Source organism: Phocoena phocoena, chromosome 12 (genome assembly GCF_963924675.1).
Source record: "Phocoena phocoena chromosome 12, mPhoPho1.1, whole genome shotgun sequence".
Classification (NCBI taxonomy): Eukaryota; Metazoa; Chordata; class Mammalia; order Artiodactyla; family Phocoenidae; genus Phocoena; species Phocoena phocoena.
In genome coordinates, this window is record NC_089230.1 from 75443671 (window position 1) to 75463928 (window position 20258).

Consider the following 20258-nt stretch of genomic DNA (forward strand, 5'->3'; position numbering starts at 1 on the left):
TTACTTCTCTTCTTCTCTTATACTATTTCACATGTTGTGGGAAGCTTATTTTTGCTATAACAACAGAAAACCAGCTCAGTGCAAGAATAGCAGCCCATATTTCTGCTACAGACCTGGAATCTGCCAACTGGCTGGCTTCACAAGCTGCCGGAGAAGGGAGATTGAAGCCATGTGTCAAGTCATCTCCTCCAGAAACAGCTCAAATATAAGCCCTGCTGTTAACAGGAAGACTGGCTCAGAAACACAGAATCGGCAGTATCACGTGCAACCATAAAACAAGGCAATGGTCAAGGGTGAGTTTAAGAGTAATGTACTTGGGCAAACAGTTGTTTAAAATGAGTAATCGGTCCTCCCTAGAAGACTTCAGGGGGATGATATCACACCGATACCCACTAAAATTAACAAAATAAGTCCAAGTAATTCCATTTGTGTCATCCCTCGAAGATTTCATTGCCCAGAGAACACTGACACAAGTGAGATCTGAGTGCATTATCTGCTCCCCTTCCAGATCTTTTCAGTGATTTGTCATTACTGCAGAAACGCAGACCACACACAATGTTAGTTCTTCCTACACCACCCCAGAAATGCCCAAAGGAAGAACTTGAGCATTGTCCTTAAGATCTGGACTCAAAATACTTCACCCAAAATAGATGTCTATTCCTACTTGTAGAATGCTTTATGGGTGGTTGAAAGGTTGTGGTTCCCCATAAACTCAAGAAACTTTCTATTTTAAGAGTCATTACAGTTTGGTTTAAGAGCATTTTCATTTGATTTGAGACTGAAGAGATGCATGGGGAACTACTTGGTCTATGTCAATCATGTAAAAGGGTTGAATTTTGCTTTTAGATACTTTGCATTAAGTTAACAAGTTAGAGTGACTTTCATCATAGGTTACTTTCACTTTTTAAAGCTATTTTTTCAAAAGGCCTGAATAGAACCTAAAAGCTATTTTGCAAAGCATTTTTGCTTCTAAATTCCAAATCTACATTTCTAGTTCCTTCATACACAGGACATCAAGTGTTATTTAAAGAGCAATTTTTATGTCCAAAAATTATTTTCCAGCATTTTAGAGACCTTTTAAAATATAGCTTTAAAAACTACAGGTCACTGTTTTTTTTACGAGATTAGATGAACTCAAACTTAGATCAACCCTACAAATGCAAAAATTAGAGGTAGTCTAGGTCTGAAGAACAAAGTTCTTTCCTGCTAATACACTTTCAGTATATTTAAACAATAAACAAATGGTTTTAATAGGATTTCCCCTCCACCACCAAAGTTGAAATTTAAAGGCATGCAATACTAATCCATAATTTTATTTAAATAGTTGTTTATTAAACTGCATATTTTTTTAATTTCAAAGGCAATACATGATAGTTGTAGTAAATTGGAAAATAAAAACAGGTGGAAGAAAATAAGAACCACTTATCTTGCCACACAGATAATCACTATTAACACTTTGTTTCATATTCTTCCAGTTTTTCTATGAATATTTATGTATTTTTCAGAATTTAACTTTCATATTTTAACAAATAGTTTTCAAGATCTTAAATTCTGGAGTTTTCCCCATTATAAAACAACAGTGTATTACAGAGACTTAAATACCACTTGGTTCTTCAGTTTTACAAACACTCTATTGTTTCCCTTATCTTCTTTATTATTCAATCAAGTTTATATCTCTACTGCTCTATTTAAAATATCGTTTCCCTAAACACTGTTAATTATTTCACCTATTTCTCTTCTTACTTGATCTTTTCTGAAATGTTTCATAATCCTTTTCCTACTCTTTCTGAAATTGTGTAGACTTTTGCCACCATCCCCTTTGTAAAACACCTTCTTTAATTTAGTGCCTTTTGCCATTTTTCATTGACCTGTTCTTACCACATTTTCTCAGTCTTTTTCACTAATTTCTCTCCCAATGTGGTCTTTGGATCTCAGTAGTCTTGGGGCAGTATCCTGGCCCCTCTTTTCAATAATTTCCTTCCTTTAATGATCTCTTTCACTCCCATGCCTTGGAAAATATGCTGATATTATTTTTAGGAAAATTGCAAAAATACTGTGGGCTTAATATTTTATAACTTTTTAAAATTCAATATTGTGATACTTTTCCTAAGTCATTTACTATTTAATATGTAAAGTCCAGATAAAATTCTATTATACGGAAATATATAATTATTATTTAACTAATCTGTTATTAATGGACATTAATGAGGTTTGTTTTTTTGTTGTTGTTGTTGTTTTTGTGTGTGTGTGGGATCTTCCCAGACCAGGGATCAAACCCGTGTCCCCTGCATTGGCAGGCAGATTCTTAACCACTTCACCACCAGGGAAGTCCTTTCTTTTTTAGAAGTAATTTAAAAAAAGGCTTTTGTAACATGTTACCTCTGATACTTCTGCATTCTTTTTTTTTTTTTTAATATTTATTCTAAACAATGCTGCTATGAACATCTTTATATAAACATCTTTGTATATGTTCTTAATTTAATTTTTAAATGGGTATTTCTAGGTTATGGGCATATTTTTAATATACTTAATTAATTTTGCTAAAATGCCCTCCAAAAAGGTTATATAAATAAATGACATTATTCCCTTTCCCTACTCTTTAACTATATTAGGCATCAATATTTTATTTAATCATCAGGTTTTGATGGGGGGGGCTGGTGAGGAGTAGATAGTTATATGTAACATTATTCTTTCCATGTATCATGACAGTTGCCCTTCTGGTTACATAAATCTATTGAGTAAATCTCTGAGTCCAGTCACACAGGCCAGCTGGAACCTAATCTCATAAAACCTCCTTTTTATCTTAATAGTGGGTACATTCTTCATTGAGCTCTGAGGAGTGTTTTTAATGATTTTTGAAATAAAAATCCTGGTTGTAACAATTCAGATACTTTCTAGAAATGTCCTTATTTAAAACCCCTGTTTATCTCAGTTGATGTAGAAAAAGGATAAGGGCTGGTCAGGAGTGGGGGATAAGCAGGAAGAATACATCAAACTAATTCTTGTGGTCTGTGCTCTTCCAAGTGTTAAAAAATAAATAAAAGGATTCTTTTTTGAAACAGTTCCAATCAAATCCTCAATAATCTGTTATAAGGCAAAACCTTAGGAGTGGGACCTGTGTTGAACAAGTTACCTGATAATCATCTTCAACTCGATGTCATCCTGGTTTTAAAATGGCCCCGCCTCCTGATTTTCCTGTCACACTCAATGGCGTAGTCATTGTCCTACATGCCTCGAGTGAAATTTTGAGTCATCCTTGAATCTTTACTCTCTCAATTCTATATCCAAAATACTTCTTACCTATTTCTTCTTTCCCATTCCTCTTATAACCACTCTAGGTCAGCATCTCATTGCCTTTTACTTTGACCAGGGGCTATCTTACTGTTATTGAGAATGCATATGGGACAAGGGAGAATTGGAAGTGGACCAGAGAGGGACGTGTTAACCAGGACTCTGAGACCCATCTCTGCTTCAACCTGGTGCAACAGGCAGAGTTGTGGGTAGGGTTGTCAGATTGAGCAAATAAAAACAGAGTATACCCAGTTAAACTTAAATTTCACAAAAATAATGAATAATATTTTAGTATAAGTATGTGTCAACTATTACATGGAGCATACTTCTGTTAAAAAATTATCTGTTGTTTATATGAAATTCAACTTGAACTGAGCATCTTGTATTTTATCTGGCAGCCCTACTTGTGAGTGGCAGGAAGGAGGGAGGAAGTGGTACCTGAATCAAGGATCAAAGTGCCTCACCTGTGTCTTATCATGTCTAACGTATGTCCACATGTCTTGGAACCTAAAAGCCCAGGCAGTTGAACTCCATAAGATATAGATAAATGTTTGAAACCAGGTTCGACGGCCTGTAGAGAATTTAGATCACTTTATCTGCTTAATATTGAATAGCAGGAATTAGACTTTATTTTGAAAACCACGGTAGTCTCAAGCCAAAAAAAAAAAGAAGTTTTGAAATATAGATTTTAAAATATTTTACAATGTGAAGTTCACTGAAAGAGTAGGATACAAAACTGTATGTGTGTATATGAGATGTATCAAATATACAGAAAGAGATAGAATAGATATATTGATATATATTGTCATCATTGCATATTTTATATAAGCACACAAATATACATACATAGAAATAGTAAAAGACTAGAAAGAAAGACACGGATATATTAACTAGTTATTTCTGGGTGGTAGGATTATGACTGAATAACTTACATATTTTGGCATTTTCCAAATTTTCTCTACAACCTTCAAAGAACGGTTGTCTAATACTGCTCGGTCTCAATGTGGAATTTTCTTCAAATATACAGCATGACTTTTTAAAAATCCTATTTCCCCCAAATACTCTTAAAATCCCAACATACCTCCTGAAGTCTTTCTTTCTCCCCCTCCCACCACCCCCGCATTCCAAAATCTCCTCTAATCTGCTGTATTAGTCAAAACATGTTCTATTCCAAGTCTTAGATAACCAACTCAGAGTAACTTACACTTTAAAAGTCCAAGGATGGTTTTGACTTTAAGCATAGCTATATTGTCAAGCTGAGTTTTTTGGATGTCCTAGAGGGTGGATTTTTGAGTCAAAACAATTATTCATTGGGAACCTTGGTATATTATTATTCCCCTTTTTAAAGTTACCAATTCAAAACACTTCTTTCTTAATCTTTCTGTTCAATTTATAAATCTTACTATCCTATGTATTAATTGAGCCTATTTTAATAATCATTGGCAATAGAGATTTTACAATGTAATTATGTATATTTCCCTTCAATATTTTAAAACTGTAGTTACAAATGTAATAAATTTAATTTCCTTTTGAAGGACACCCAGATGATTAGAGAAGCCTTCCTATGCACCTCAGTAATTCTCATAAAGACATGCTTAAAATACAAGCTTTGAGATTTTTTACATGGTCAAATCTTATTTTATAATGTTGTAAGACTTCAACTAACAATCAGAAGTTTAAGCATTCGTTACTCAGTTACTCATTTGTTACTCTACCAGGATAATATCTCCATAAGTTTTTTTAAAAGCTTAAAGTGCTGAAATCTGCACAAATAATATTTCACCACCAAAAACTTCAGTCCTGTAGGTTTGGTTGCTTCATCCCTCAATGCTCAATTCTCAGAGCTAGAGTTTCAGTTCTCTGTGGAGTTAGAGACATTTATCTCCTAGGAGGCAACCACCCTCTCAGCTGGTGAGGCTGAGGTGGCTTGAAAACCCGAGGTTTTGTCTCAGGTGTGAAATCTGGAATTGTAGTTATCTAGGGTCATTTTTGTCAGGACTCTAAAACCTAAGCTAGGGCTTCCCTGGTGGTACAGTGGTTGAGAGTCCGCCTGCCGATGCAGGGGACACAGGTTTGTGCCCCGGTCCGGGAAGAACCCACATGCCGCAGAGCGGCTGGGCCCGTGAGCCATGGTCTCTGAGCCTGCGCGTCCGGAGCCTGTGCTCCGCAACGGGAGAGGCCACAACAGTGAGAGGCCCACGTACCACAAAAAAAACCCACAAAAAATAATAAAAACTAAGCTAAACTTATTTTTATGATTAATGTGTCACGGGATCTGCTTAGAAGTCCACAGAGTTCATGTCTTTGGGTTAAATCTTATCATTTCCTAACTCTTCCACCTTATCCCAGAAAACTAAAGACTTTCAGATAAACTACTTCTCAGAGTGAACAATGGATATCTATATATACATGATACACAACAACATAGTGTATATGTATGTGTGTGTGTGCATATACTGGATATATATGTAGATGTATGTATGTGTATACACACACAAAAAAAATTAACTTCCTTAAATGATCTGATGGTCTTGTGTTCTTCAGCTCTCTAGAAATATTTATGTGTCTCTCTTGCAGCTCTAATACTGCATGACACATAGCACATGCACAACCCCAGGAGGCACCAGAGACCATAATGTGAACCAGACATTCTGAAACTGTGCATCTCTACAAAGATATTAAAGCCACTGCGTTGGATTTCGACATTCCTTTAATTGGAAGAAATCCTGCATTACTTTATGTTATTCTCATCAGCTAGGTTTACCACCCTTAAAAATATTAAAATCTTCTGATTAAATTCTCTCATGTGCCTTAACCTTCAGTGACAGCTTCTAAGATCATTCTAAGGACAACCACAGAGAAAATAAAAAATCCAGGAGATGGGCTTCCCTGGTGGCGCAGTGGTTGAGAGTCCGCCTGCCGATGCAGGGGACACGGGTTCGTGCCCCGGTCTGGGAAGATCCCACATGCCGCGGAGCGGCTGGGCCCGTGAGCCATGGCCGCTGAGCCTGCGCGTCCGGAGCCTGTCCTCCGCAACGGGAGAGGCCACAACAGTGAGAGGCCCGCGTAACGCATAAAAAAAAAAAAAAAAAAAAAAAAATCCAGGAGACATCAGTCTTTAGATGCAACCTGACCCGGTACAATCAGGGCTGTCTCTTCCTATCTCTCAGTTCTCAATTCTGGTTTCTCTCTTTGTCTGTCTCTCTCTGTTTCTCTCTCTCTCCCCCCTACTCTCTCTTTACCTCTTCACCTTCTAGTGAATATATTGTCCTTTGTTCTACTAGTGTCTTTCTTCCCCTTATCAAAGAAATCCCCAATCCACTTTGATTTCTTTCCTTTTTTTTTTTTTTTTTTACTCCATTTATTATTCTACCTTACATAACAGCCTCACTGAAGCTTCTTTGGTAACCCAGAACGTGCCAACTTTTATATTTAGAAAATATCAATGCCATAATTTTTGAGGAACACATATACTTTTCTTAGAAAATACCTTTAAATTCTGTCTATAAGAAGAAATTGGATCAAACACCAACAAAAGAAAGTAATAGCTCTCTCAGAACAAGACAGCAGAGGAGTAACATGGAGATCACCTTCCTCCCCACAAATACATCAGAAATACATCTACATGTGGAACAACTCCTACAGAACACCTACTGAACGCTGGCAGAAGACCTCAGACCTCCCAAAAGGCAAGAAACTCCCCACGTACCTGGGTAGGGCAAAAGAAAAAAGAAACAACAGAGACTAAAGAACAGGAAGGACTTGTACCTCGGGGAGGGAGCTGTGACGGAGGAAAGGTCTCCACACACTAGGAAGGCCCTTCGTGGGCTGAGACTATGGGTGGTGGAGGGGGGAAGCTTCGGAGCTGCGGAGGAGAGCGCAGCCACAGGGGTACGGAGGGCAAAGCGGGGAGATTCCCGCACAGAGGATCGGTGCCGACTGGCACTCACCAGCCCGAGAGGCTTGTCTGCTCACCCGCCGGGGTGGCCGGGCTGGGAGCTGAGGCTCGGGCTTCGGTCGGAGCACAGGGAGAGGACTGGGGTTGGCAACGCGAACACAGCATGAAGGGGGCTAGCATGCCACAGCTAGCCAGGAGGGAGTCCAAGAAAAAGTCTGGAACTGCCTAAGTGGCAAGAGACAATTGTTTTGGGGTGCAAGAGGGGAGGGGATTCAGAGCACCACATACAAGAACTCCAGAGACGGGCGCGAGCCGCAGTTATCAGCACAGACACCAGAGACGGCATGAAAAGCTAAGGCTGCTGCTGCCGCCACCAAGAAGCCTGTGTGCGAGCACAGGTCACTATCCACAGTCCCCCAGGAGCCTGTGCAGCCACCACTGCCAGGGTCCCGGGATCCAGGGACAACTTCCCCGGGAGAAGGCACGGCGCGCCTCAGGCTGGTGCAACGTCATGACGGCCTCTGCCACTGTAGGCTCGCCCCCCATTCCATACCCCTCCCTCCCCACAGCCTAGGTGAGCCAGAGCCCCATAATCAGCTGCTCCTCTAACCCCACCCTGTCTGGGCGAAGAATAGATGCCCTCAGGTGACCTACACGCACAGGCAGGGCCAAATCCAAAGCTGAACCCCAGGAGCTATGTGAACAAAGAAGAGAAAGGGAAATTTCTCCCAGCAGCCTCAGAAGCATCAGATTAAATCTCTACAATCAACTTGATGTGCCCTGCATCTGTGGAATACCTGAATAGACAATGAATCATCCAAAAATTTAGGCAGTGGACTTTGGGAGCAACTGTAAACTTGGGGTTTGCTTTCTGCATCGAATTTGTTTCTGGTTTTATGTTTATCTTAGTCTAGTATTTAGAGCTTATTATCATTGGTAGATTTGTTTATTGATTTGGTTGCTCTCTTCCTCCTTTTTTTATAGATTTATAGATTTCTTTTTCCTTTTTCTCTTTTTGTGACTGTGTATCTGAATGCTTCTTTGTGTGACTTTGTCTGTTTAGTTTTGCTTTTACCATTTGTCCTAGGGTTCTGCCTGTCCATTTTTTTTTTTTTTTTTTTGTGGTACGCGGGCCTCTCACTGCTGTGGCCTCTCCCATTGCGGAGCACAGGCTCCGGACGCGCAGGCCCAGCGGCCACGGCTCACGGGCCCAGCCGCTCCACGGCATGTGGGATCTTCCCGGACCGGGGCACGAACCCGTGTCCCCTGCATCGGCAGGCGGACTCCCAACCACTGCGCCACCAGGGAAGCCCCCTGCCTGTCCATTTTTTATGTCTGTTTGTTTTTGTATAGTTTTTAGCACTTGTTATCATTGGTGGATTTGTTTTTGGGTTTGGTGGCTCTCTTCTTTTTTTTTCCTTTTCTTTAGTAGTTTTAAATTTTTATAATTTTTTTTTTTAATAACATAATTTTTCTTTCTTTCTTTTTTTCTCACTTCTCTTCTGAGCCGTGTGGCTGACAGAATCTTGATGCTCCAGCCAGGTGTCAGGCCTGAGCCTCAGAGGTGGGAGAGCCAAGTTCAGGACATTGGTCCACCAGATACTTCTTGGTTCCTCATGATATCAAACAGCAAAAGCTCTCCCAGATATCTCTATCTCAATGCTAAGACCCAGCTCCATTCAATGACCAGCAAGCTACAGTACTGAACCCCTGTGCCAAACAACTACCAAGACAGGATCACAACCCCACCCATTAACAGAGAGGCTGCCTAATATCATAATAAGGTAACAGACACCCCAAAACATACCACTGGATGTAACCCTGCCCACCAGAGAGAGAAGATCCAGCCTCATCCACCAGAACACAGGAATCAGTCCCCTCCACCAGGAAGCCTGCCTACACAACCCACTGTACCAACCTCAGCCACAGGGGAAGACACCAAAAACAATAGGAACTACGAAACTGAAGCCTGTGAAAAGGAGACCCCAAACACAGTAAGCTAAGCAAAATGAGAAGACAGAGAAACACACAACAGATGAAGGAGCAAGGTAAAAACCGACCAGATCAAATGAAGAGAAAGTAGGCAGTCTACCTGAAAATGAATTAAGAGTAATGATAGTAAAGATGATCCAAAATCTTGTTAAATAGAATAGGGAAAATACAAGAAATGTTTAACAAGGACCTAGAAGAAGTAAAGAGCAAACAAACAATGATGAACTACACAATAAATGAAATTAAAAATACTCTAGAGGGAATCAATAGCAGAATAACTGAGACAGAAGTACGGATAAGTCACCTGGAAGATAAAATAGTGGAAATAGCTACCGCAGAGCAAAATAAAAAAGAATGAAAAGAATTGAGGACAGTCTCAAAGACCTCTTGGACAACATTAAATGCACCAACATTCGAATTACAGGGGTGCTAGAAGAAGAAAAACAGAAACGGACTCAGAAAATATTTCAAGAAATTTTAGTTGAAAACTTCCCTAATATGGGAAAGGAAATAGTCAATCAAGTCAAAGAAGTTCAGAGAGTCCCATACAGGTTAAATCCAAGGAGAAACACGCCAAGACACGTATTAATCAAACTAGCAAAAACTAAATACAAAGGAAAAATATTGAAAGCAGCAAGGGAAAAGCAACAAATAACATACCAGTGAATCCCCATAAGGTTAACAGCTGATCTTTTAGTAGAAACTCTGCAAGCCAGAAGGGAGTGGTAGGACATATTCAAAGTGATGCAAGGGAAAAACCTAAAACCAAGATTACTCTACTAAGCAAAGATCACATTCAGATTCAATGGAGAAATTAAAACCTTTACAGACAAGCAAAAGCTAAGAGAATTCAGCACCACCAAACCAGCTTTACAACAAATGCTTAAAGCAACTTCTCTAGGCAAGAAACACAAGAGAAGGAAAAGACCTACAATAACAAACCCAAAACAATTAAGAAAATGGTAATAGGGAAATACATATCGATAATCACCTTAAACATAAATGGATTAAATGCTCCCACCAAAAGACATAGACTGGCTGAATGGATACGAAAAGGAAACCCATATATATGCTGTCTACAAGAGACCCACTTCAGACCTAGACAAATAGAGACTGAAAGTGAGGGGATAGAAAAAGATATTCCATGCAAATGGAAATCAAAAGAAAGCTGGAGTAGCAATTCTCATATCAGACAAAATAGACTTTAAAATAAAGACTATTACAAGAGACAAAGACGGACACTACATAATGATCAGGGGATCAATCCAAGAAGAAGAAACAGCAATTGTAAATATTTATGCACCCAACATAGGCACACCTCAACACATAAGGCAAATGCTAACAGCCATAAAAGGGGAAATCAACAATAACACTACAATAGTAAGGAACTTTAACACCCCACTTTCACCAAAGAACAGATCATCCAAAATGAAAAGTAATAAGGAAACACAAGGTTTAAATGATACATTAAACAAGATGGATTTAATTGATATTTATATGATGTTCCATCCAAAAACAACAGAATACACGATCTTCTCAAGTGCTCATGGAACATTCTCCAGGATAGATCATATCTTGGATCACAAATCAAGCCTTGGTAAATTTAAGAAAATTGAAATTGTATCAAGTATCTTCACTGAACACAACACTATGAGACTAGATATCAATTATAGGGGAAAATCTGTAAAAACTACAAACACATGGAGGCTAAACATTACACTATTTAATAACCAAGAGATCACTGAAGAAATCAAAGAGGAAATCAAAAAATACCTAGAAACAAATGACAATGAAAACAGGATGACCCAAAACCAATAGGACACACCAAAAGCAGTTCTAAGTGGGAAGTTTATAGCAATAAAATGCTACCTCAAGAAACAAGAAACATCTCAAATAAACAACCTAACCTTACACCTAAAGCAATTAGAGAAAGAAGAACAAAAGTACCCCAAAGTTAGCAGAAGGAAAGACATCATAAAGATCAGATCAGAAATAAATGAAAAAGGAATGAAGGAAACGATAGCAAAGATCAATAAAACTAAAAGCTGGTTCTTTGAGAAGATAAACCAAATTGATAAACCATTAGCCAGATTCATCAAGAAAAAAAGCGAGAAGACTCAATCAATAGAATTAGAAATGAAAAAGGAGAAGCAACAACTGACACTGCAGAAATACAATGGACCATGAGAAATTACTACAAGCAGCTATATGCCCAAAAAAAAAAGGACAACCTGGAAGAAATGGACAAATTCTTCAAAAAGCACAACTTCCGAGACTGAACCAGGAATAAATAGAAGATATAAACAGACCAATCACAAGCACTGAAATCGAGACTGTGATTAAAAATCTTCAGACAAACAAAAGCCCAGGACCAGATGGCTTCACAGGCGAATTCTACCAAACATTTAGAGAAGAGCTAACACCTATCCTCTCAAACTCGTTCAAAATATAGCAGAGGGAGGAACACTCCCAAACTCATGCTAGGAGGCCACCATCACCCTGATACCAAAACCAGATGAAGAAGTCACAAAGAAAGAAAACTACAGGCCAATATCACTGATGAACATAGATGCAAAAATCCTCAACAAAATACTGGTAAACAGAATCCAACAGCACATTAAAAGGATCATACACCACAATCAAATGGAGTTTATCCCAGGAATGCAAGGAATCTTCATTATACATAAATCAATCAATGTGATACACCATATTAACAAATTGAAGGAGAAAAACCACATGATCATCTCAACAGATGCAGAAAAAGCTTTCGACAAAATTCAACACCCATTTGTGATAAAAACCCTCCAGAAAGTAGGCACAGAGGGAACTTACCTCAACATAATAAAGGTCATATATGACAAACCCCAGCCACCATCATTCTCAATGGTGAAAACCTGCGACCATTTCCACTAAGATCAGGAAAAAGACAACGTTGCCCACTCTCAACACTATTATTCAACATAATTTTGGAAGTTTTAGCCACAGCAATCAGAGAAGAAAAAGAAATAAAAGGAATCCAAATTGGAAAAGAAGAAGTAAAACTGTCACTGTTTACAAATAACAAGATACTATACATGGAGAATCCTAAAGATGCCACCAGAAAACTACTAGTGCTAATTAGTGAATCTGGTAAAGTAGCAGAATACAAAATTAATGCACAGAAATCTCTTGCATTCCTATACACTAATGAAAGAGAAACTAAGGAAACACTCCCATTTACCACTGCAACAAAAAGAATAAAATACCTAGGAATAAACCTACTTAAGGAGAGAAAAGACCTGTATGCAATAAACTATAATACAATGACGGCAGAAATTAAAGATATCATCAACAGATGGAGAGATATACCATGTTCTTGGATTGGAAGAATCAACATTGTGAAAATGACTATACTACCCAAAGCAATCAAGAGATTCAATGCAATCCCTATCAATCTACCAATGGCATTTTTCACAGAACTAGAACAAAAACTTCCACAATTTTTATGGAAACACAAAAGACCCCGAATAGTCAACACTATCTTGAGAATGAAAAATGGAGCTGGAGGAATCAGGCTCCCTGACTTCAGACTATACTACAAAGCTACAGTTATCAAGACAGTATGGTACTGGCACAAAAACAGATATAGGTCAATGGAACAGGAGAGAAAGCCCAGAGATAAACTCACCCACATATGGTCACCTTATTTTTAATAAAGGAGGTAAGAATATACAATGGAGAAAAAACAGCCTCTTCAATAAGTGGTGCTGGGAAAACTGGACAGCTACATGTAAAAGAATGAAAATAGAACACTCCCTAACACCATACACAAAAATAAACACAAAATGGATTAAAGAGCTATACGTAAGGTTAGACACTATTAAACTTTTAGAGGAAAACACAGGCAGAACACTGTATGAGATAAATCAAAGCAAGATCCTTTTTGACCCACCTCCTAGAGAAATGGAAATAAAAACAAAAATAAACAAATGGGACCTACTGAAACTCCAAAGCTTTTGCACAGCAAAGGAAACCATAAACAAGACAAAAAGACGACCCTCAGAATGGGAGAAAGTATTTGCAAATGAAGCAGCTGACAAAGGATTAATCTCCAAAATTTACAAGCAGCCCATGTAGCTCAATATCAAGAAACCAAATAGGGCTTCCCTGCTGGTGCAGTGGTTGAGAGTCCGCCTGCTGACGCAGGGGACACGGGTTCATGCCCCCAGTCCGGGAGGATCCCATATGCCACGGAGCAGCTGGGCCCGTGAGCCATGGCCGCTGAGCCTGTGCGTCCATAGCCTGTGCTCCACAACGGGAGAGGCCATGGCAGTGGGAGGCCCACGTACCGCAAAAAAAAAAAAAAGAAAGAAACCAAATAACCCAATCCAAAAATGGTCAGAAGACCTAAATAGACATTTGTCCAAAGAAGATATACAGATTGCCAACAAACACATGAAAGAATGCTCAACATCACTAATCATTAGAGAAATGCAGATCACAACTACAATGAGGTATAAGCTCACACCAGTGAGAATGGCCATCATCAAAAAATCTACAAACAATAAATGCTGGAGAGGGTGTGGAGAAAAGGGAACCCTCTTGCACTGTTGGTGGGAACGTAAATTGATACATCCACTATGGGGAACAGTATGGAGGTTCCTTAAAAAACTAAAAACAGAATTACCATACGACCCAGCAATCACCCTACTGGGCATATACCTGGAGAAAACCATAATTCAAAAAGAGTCAGGGCTTCCCTGGTGGCGCAGTGGTTGAGAGTCCGCCTGCCGATGCAGGGGACACGGGTTCGTGCCCCGGTCTGGGAAGATCCCACGTGCCGCGGAGCGGCTGGGCCCGTGAGCCATGGCCGCTGAGCCTGCGCGTCCGGAGCCTGTCCTCCGCAACGGGAGAGGCCACAACAGTGAGAGGCCCGCGTAACGCATAAAAAAAAAAAAAAAAAAAAAAAAAAAAAAAAAAAAAAAAAAGAGTCATATATCACAATGTTCATTGCAGCACTATTTACAATAGCCAGGACATGGAAGCAACCTAAGTTTCCATCGACAGATGAATGGATAAAGAAGATATGGCACATATATACAATAGAATATTACTCAGCCATAGAAGGAAACAAAATTGAGTTATTTGTAGTGAAATGGATGGACCTAAGTCTGTCATACAGACTAAAGTATGTCAGAAAGAGAAAAACAAACACCGTATGCTAACACACCTATATGGAATCTAATAAAAAATAAAATGGTTCTGAAGAACCTAGAGGCAGGACTGGAGTAAAGACTCAGATGTAGAGAATGGACTTGTGGACACAGGGAAGGGGAAGGGGAAGCTGGGAAGAATGCAGAGAGTGGCATGGACATATACACACTACCAAATGTAAAACAGCTAATGCAAAGCAGCCACATAGCACAGGGAGTTCAGCTCGGTGCTTTGTGACCATCTAGAAGGGTGGGATAGGGAGGGTGGGAGGAAGACGCAAGAGGGAGGAGATATGGGAACATATGTATATGTATAGCTGATTCACTTTATTATAAATCAGAAACAAACACACCATTGTAAAGTAATTATACTCCAATAAAGATGTTAAAATAAATAAGTAAATAAATTAAAAAGTAACAGCAAGTATTTTAGTGCCATTTCCTGATTTCTTTTACATTTAGAGGGCTGTCTTTAAATCCCTGGGTTTTGTTGACTTACAGTTGGACAACCTTAGCCTTGTTTCATATGAAATCACTATTTTCTTTGAGCTACTAAAGTATATTATTTCTCTTCCCGGTTGATGATAAGAAGTCTAAATGGCAATCAGGTACCATGATTTTTACTCATCTTTGTATTCTCCCCAAGTCCTGGCACAGGACCCAGCATATGCTACCATTCATTTAATGTCCTGTAAAAAATGCAAGGAAATCATAGGTATTTGGGCTTCCCTGGTGGCGCAGTGGTTAAGAACCCGCCTGCCAATGCATGGGACACAGGTTCAAGCCCTGGTCTGGGAAGATCCCACATGCCGCAGAGCAACGAAGCCCATGCACCACGACTACTGAGCCTGCGCTCTAGAGTCCATGAGCTACAACTATTGAGCCCACATGTCACAACTCCTGAAGCACACGGACCTAGAACCCCTGCTCTGCAACAAGAGAAGCCTCCCAACGAGAAGCCCATGCACCACTACGAAGAGTAACCCCTGCTTGCCGCAACTATAGAAAGCCCATGTGCAGCAATGAAGACCCAACGTAGCCAAAAATAAATAAATAAAAACATAGGTGTAATATGCTTATCAAATTCAAAAATGACCTGGAACCAAGGGGACCGCTCAATTTGATTAACTGACTAAAATAAGATGCACAAAGGATCTAGGATACCATAGAAAGATAGGGAAATCTAACAAGACAACATGTAACAGAATGAAGTGTTTTCATTTAGGAAATATTGGGAAAGTATGTACAGGTGTGTCCAGAAATCAAAAGTAGAACCATTTCAGGAAAGAAGAAAAACTTTTACTCACTGCAAGAAAGAATATCCTAATAAATTTTTAGAGATTGATCAGAACAACTTATTCTAGAATTGTTCATGCTGAGAACATTCCCTCAATCTTTTCCTACCCCTGGTTCTCACTCCAGACCTTCTGAACTCATCCTAAAGTTGAAAATGACTGATCTTAGGTGCAACACTATATTTTAAGCAGTTTTCTACCATGGGTCGGCTTTTCCATTGAAAATAGAAGAAAAGGGATTACTTAAATAATATATTTGCACAGCATCTCACAGATTAAAGTTGTTCTACAAGTGTCATTTTATTTGACCTTCACAGTAACCTTTTGAAGTTTTCAATGGAGACATTATTATTCTCAATTTTATTTTATTTTTTTTTTTATTTTTGCGATACGCGGGCCTCTCACTGTTGTGACCTCTCCCGTTGCAGAGCACAGGCTCCGGAAGCGCAGGCCCAGTGGCCGTGGCTCACGGGCCCAGCCGCTCCGCGGCATGTGGGATCTTCCCGGACCGGGGCACAAACCCGTGTCCCCTGCATTGGCAGGCAGACTCTCAACCACTGCGCCACCAGGGAAGCCCTATTCTCATTTTTATATGAGAAGGTTTAAATTCAGAGAGAATAGGATTTGCCCAAGGGCAGAGTAAGAGCCCTTGGTTAAAAGCCAAGGTTAAAACCAAAAGTGACAGTAAAATAAAGTTGGTATTAGATTCCAAATATGGGTGTTTCCTAATTACAATGGAGTAAAAATATATGCTCTCTCATGGAAATACAGATAGAATTCATTGACAGAAGCACAGAGATAAGCTGCCCAGGAAAATATCAGACTTTGCCTAGCTCTGAAAATGACCCTGAGTGAATTCTTTATCTTTTAAATGCCCCTTCTTGCCTTCCTGTCTGTCCATAAAATTTAACTATTACATAACTAATAAAAGCTAGTAGTTAAATGCTAGAAATAAGTCAATAAAGGAGTTAATGAAAAAAATTAAAAACCCAAAATGTGCCTTCTTGAATATTCATGTTTTTCCTATAGAGCTTTTCATATAATAATACATTATACATTAAATAATATTACAGTAATATATATAATAGTCCTTGCAGACAAATCCAGCCCTATAAATAACTCCACTAAACTGAAAGGATATTTTGCTATAGTAATAGTGATCAGTCAACACATAAATAGCTACCACTGAATTTTAGAGAATTTCGGTGTTTAATTTGAGGTCATGGTTTGGCTCGTACGGCTGGGCTGTCCTACCACAAGCGTGACCTGACCATAGGAACTGAGAAACACATTTATCAAAAGTGAAATGTTCAATGACTCCTTTTACTATGTACAAATACACTGTGTACCTATCATGATTATGAGGTTGTGAATGAACATTCAGTCTCCTGGTTTTGAACAGAAAAGGTCTTCATTCACATACCAGATGAGATTTTTCAGGTGATGTGTGAGATTTCCCCAAGGCAAGTAAATTGAGACTATATAGAACCCATGGAACTACTAGATGATTAGTGATAACAATTCCACCATTTTTATGGAAACTGAGGGAAGGTTACAATTTGTTAAGTAGCAGACAAGAGATATATGGCTCACAAGTGAATTCATCTTCACTTATTATCTACTGTCATTTGTTATCCTATGATTCAAAATATTAAATTCAGTCAGTGTGTGGGGCTGATTCACTTCTTGCCTTTAATGTTACGTGTCATGTGTGAAAGAACTGCTTTTGCAATATCTACACGAACTGCATCATAGCTCACTGTACTTCTCCCTCACATCATTTAGCATGGCTTGCACTCTGTATTTGTGTGATGATTTCATTGAATCTTATACCTCTCATCCCCCAACCAGATCCTATGAGTACGGGGACTGTGTGTCTGATTTGCATATCGTTGCATTCTAGAACCTAGCTAGAGGTGGGGAGTGGGTGGATGACCAGAGGACAGAAGGTATGGCTTTCTCCAGTGCACTGGATGCAATAATGGCACATCTAAGGTGGCACACTCGTCCTTGGAAGAAGTGGTGGCCAGACTTACAGAAAAAAATATATATATATATGTATGTTTGCAATGTCATGGGACTTTAGCCCTCCTAGCCATAATTCTCTAACCTTCTCGTTCTCTTTGTTACATTTTTGTTTTAACTATTTTCCACTCACAAACAACGTCTATTCCTGAATATCTATAATTGTCTGTGTGAAAGGTGAGGTTGAGGACACTGGAAACTACAGAGATGTTCATGGAAAAAAAGAGTGATTTAGGACTTCGTGGGAATAAAAAAATGAATGGGTCAACAGAGTGCTGTGGCTAGAGGAAGACCAGAGTGGAGTTTTAGAAAAGAACTGAAGCACTGTGTAGGGAATGAAAAGAAGTCCAGTATAAACTGCCCCTAAAATGGACAGAAGTAGCCTCTGGTCTACACCCGCTCTCTCATAAAGCACATGGGACACTGAAGGAAATCTGCTAGCTTCTGTGGACCTCAGTCCAAAAACAACTGCAAGAGGGCATGTTGTATTCTTTATAGAAAGAGACAGCCTGTCATATTAACCCAGGTTGTTTCTTTACAATTTTGAAAACCTCAACGTCGTAGACAATGAGTCCTCCTTCTAGGGTGGACATTTCTACTTGTTCTCAATGCATAAATAGTATTTTTAAAAATAACAATTTTATACACAAGGGTACACAAAAGTAGTCCATGCTCATATCCATAGCTTCTTCAACCCTATATTTTTCGCTTCCTTTTTCGACTTTTCCCATTTAGAGGAATTCCCAACTACATCAGAATCACAGTGGCTCGGTGATCTGGACTTGCACGTGTCCAGGCAGACATTCCTATAATGAAGCTCACAACCTGTTTCCTCTACTCTCATATCATCTTTAAAGTTCCCCTCTATTTTCTGCATTTTGCATTTCTTCAGGAATACATGAGTTGTACTTAATGGGGAAAAATTCAAGTAAAAATACACTTACTCTGCTTAACGTGAAACTTTCTGAGCAGGCTCAGTGCCTTTATCAGTCATCTCCTTGCTAGGACTCTTACATCAGATGCTCCTCAAAGATTCTGTCTCTCTTGTATGCCATCGCCAACATTTCACCTCCATCTTTTTTTTTCCCATTTACATCGACGATAAACCTCCACTATGGATGCAGTCTTTGCTCTGGGATTAATGTTTTGAACAGATTTCCTAAAGCTCAACTCCCACCTCAGTCTCTCATAAAGAACTCAGATCTTGTTTTTGTTTTGCTCATGCCTGCAGCTGTAGGTTAGTCCAATCCCACCCAGCCCCAAATTCCAGGGATCCCTGCATTGGGCACAGTTCAAGACCTTTTACTTCCCCAACAGGGCCATTCATGACTGTAGGGCCTGGGAAGGGTCCCAAGATTCTAAGGGAGCCTCTGTGAGTTTAAGGTCTGAAAGTTGGAATCAACACACTAATAAAAGAATAAAGAAATTGAAAATCAGTTTGTAAGGTTGTCACTGGGTAAACCATAAAATGTGCTCAGAGGAACCTTTGAAATCACAGTGTCTTAAATCTGTATTTTAAAACTTCAGATTTTGCGTAGACCAAAGAAAGCACTCTGAGTTGACTTCTCTCTTACTCTTATATGTGCTCTAATGACAAGGAATCCAGTTATGGCCTAATATGCCTCATAGATTCAATCAGGCATGGAGTTTAAGAGTAAAGTCAGGTAAATGGGGAAGACCCCCTAAGGTTCCTACAGTGTTTCTCCACCTAAACTAGTCTTAGTGGATAATACTAATACCTGCCTGTCAAGAACAAGCATCAGCACTTTTCTTGACACTCCCTTGAGTTTATTATTTCCTGAAACTCAAAATATAAATACATTGCTCAGAACCAGTAGAGCACCAAGCCCCTAACCACCATTGATATGTTACCAAAGGATGCATATTGGAGAACCCTGAAAGGGGTGGAAACAGGACAGTTTTTATATTTTGCTATAAGTTGGAAACTCATGGTACATCATGGCATGGGAGGCTGTGTAAAGGAGGAAAATGAGGGCCCTGGGCTACGGAAATAAGGAGAGAGGGAAAGAAAAAGAAGAAGAGGAAGAGGAAGGAGATGGAGAAGAAGAAAAGCAAGAACAAGAAGAAGAACAAGAAAGAAAAGGAGAAGAAGGAAGAGAAGAGGAAGAAGAAGGAAGAGAAGAGGAAGAAGAAGGAAGAGAAGAGGAAGAAGAAGGAAGAGAAGAAGAAGGAAGAGAAGAGGAAGAAGAAGAAGAAGGGGAGGAGGAGAAAAGAACATGAGAACTTTACGCCTAGCTAAGCAGCTCCAGGAGGAAGAGTGAGGATCAATGACCATCATACAGGCTTTGCTTCCTTCTCCATTAGCGGGGAGATACATCGGGCATGAAAGCATCACGAGCAGCCTGAAGAGAAAGAGGTTCAATGACTTCACTGCACAGTGAAGGAACTTGAACTCAGCCACTAGAATCAGGGTCCCGGATGTCGATGTTTGGTGGAATCTACCTGCCAGCTGATCTTTGAGAGCTGAAGTGATTTTCTCAGTGACATAGAAGGTAAATGAGTGTTTTGAGACTAGAACTCGGGTCTCTGACTCATACTTCCGAA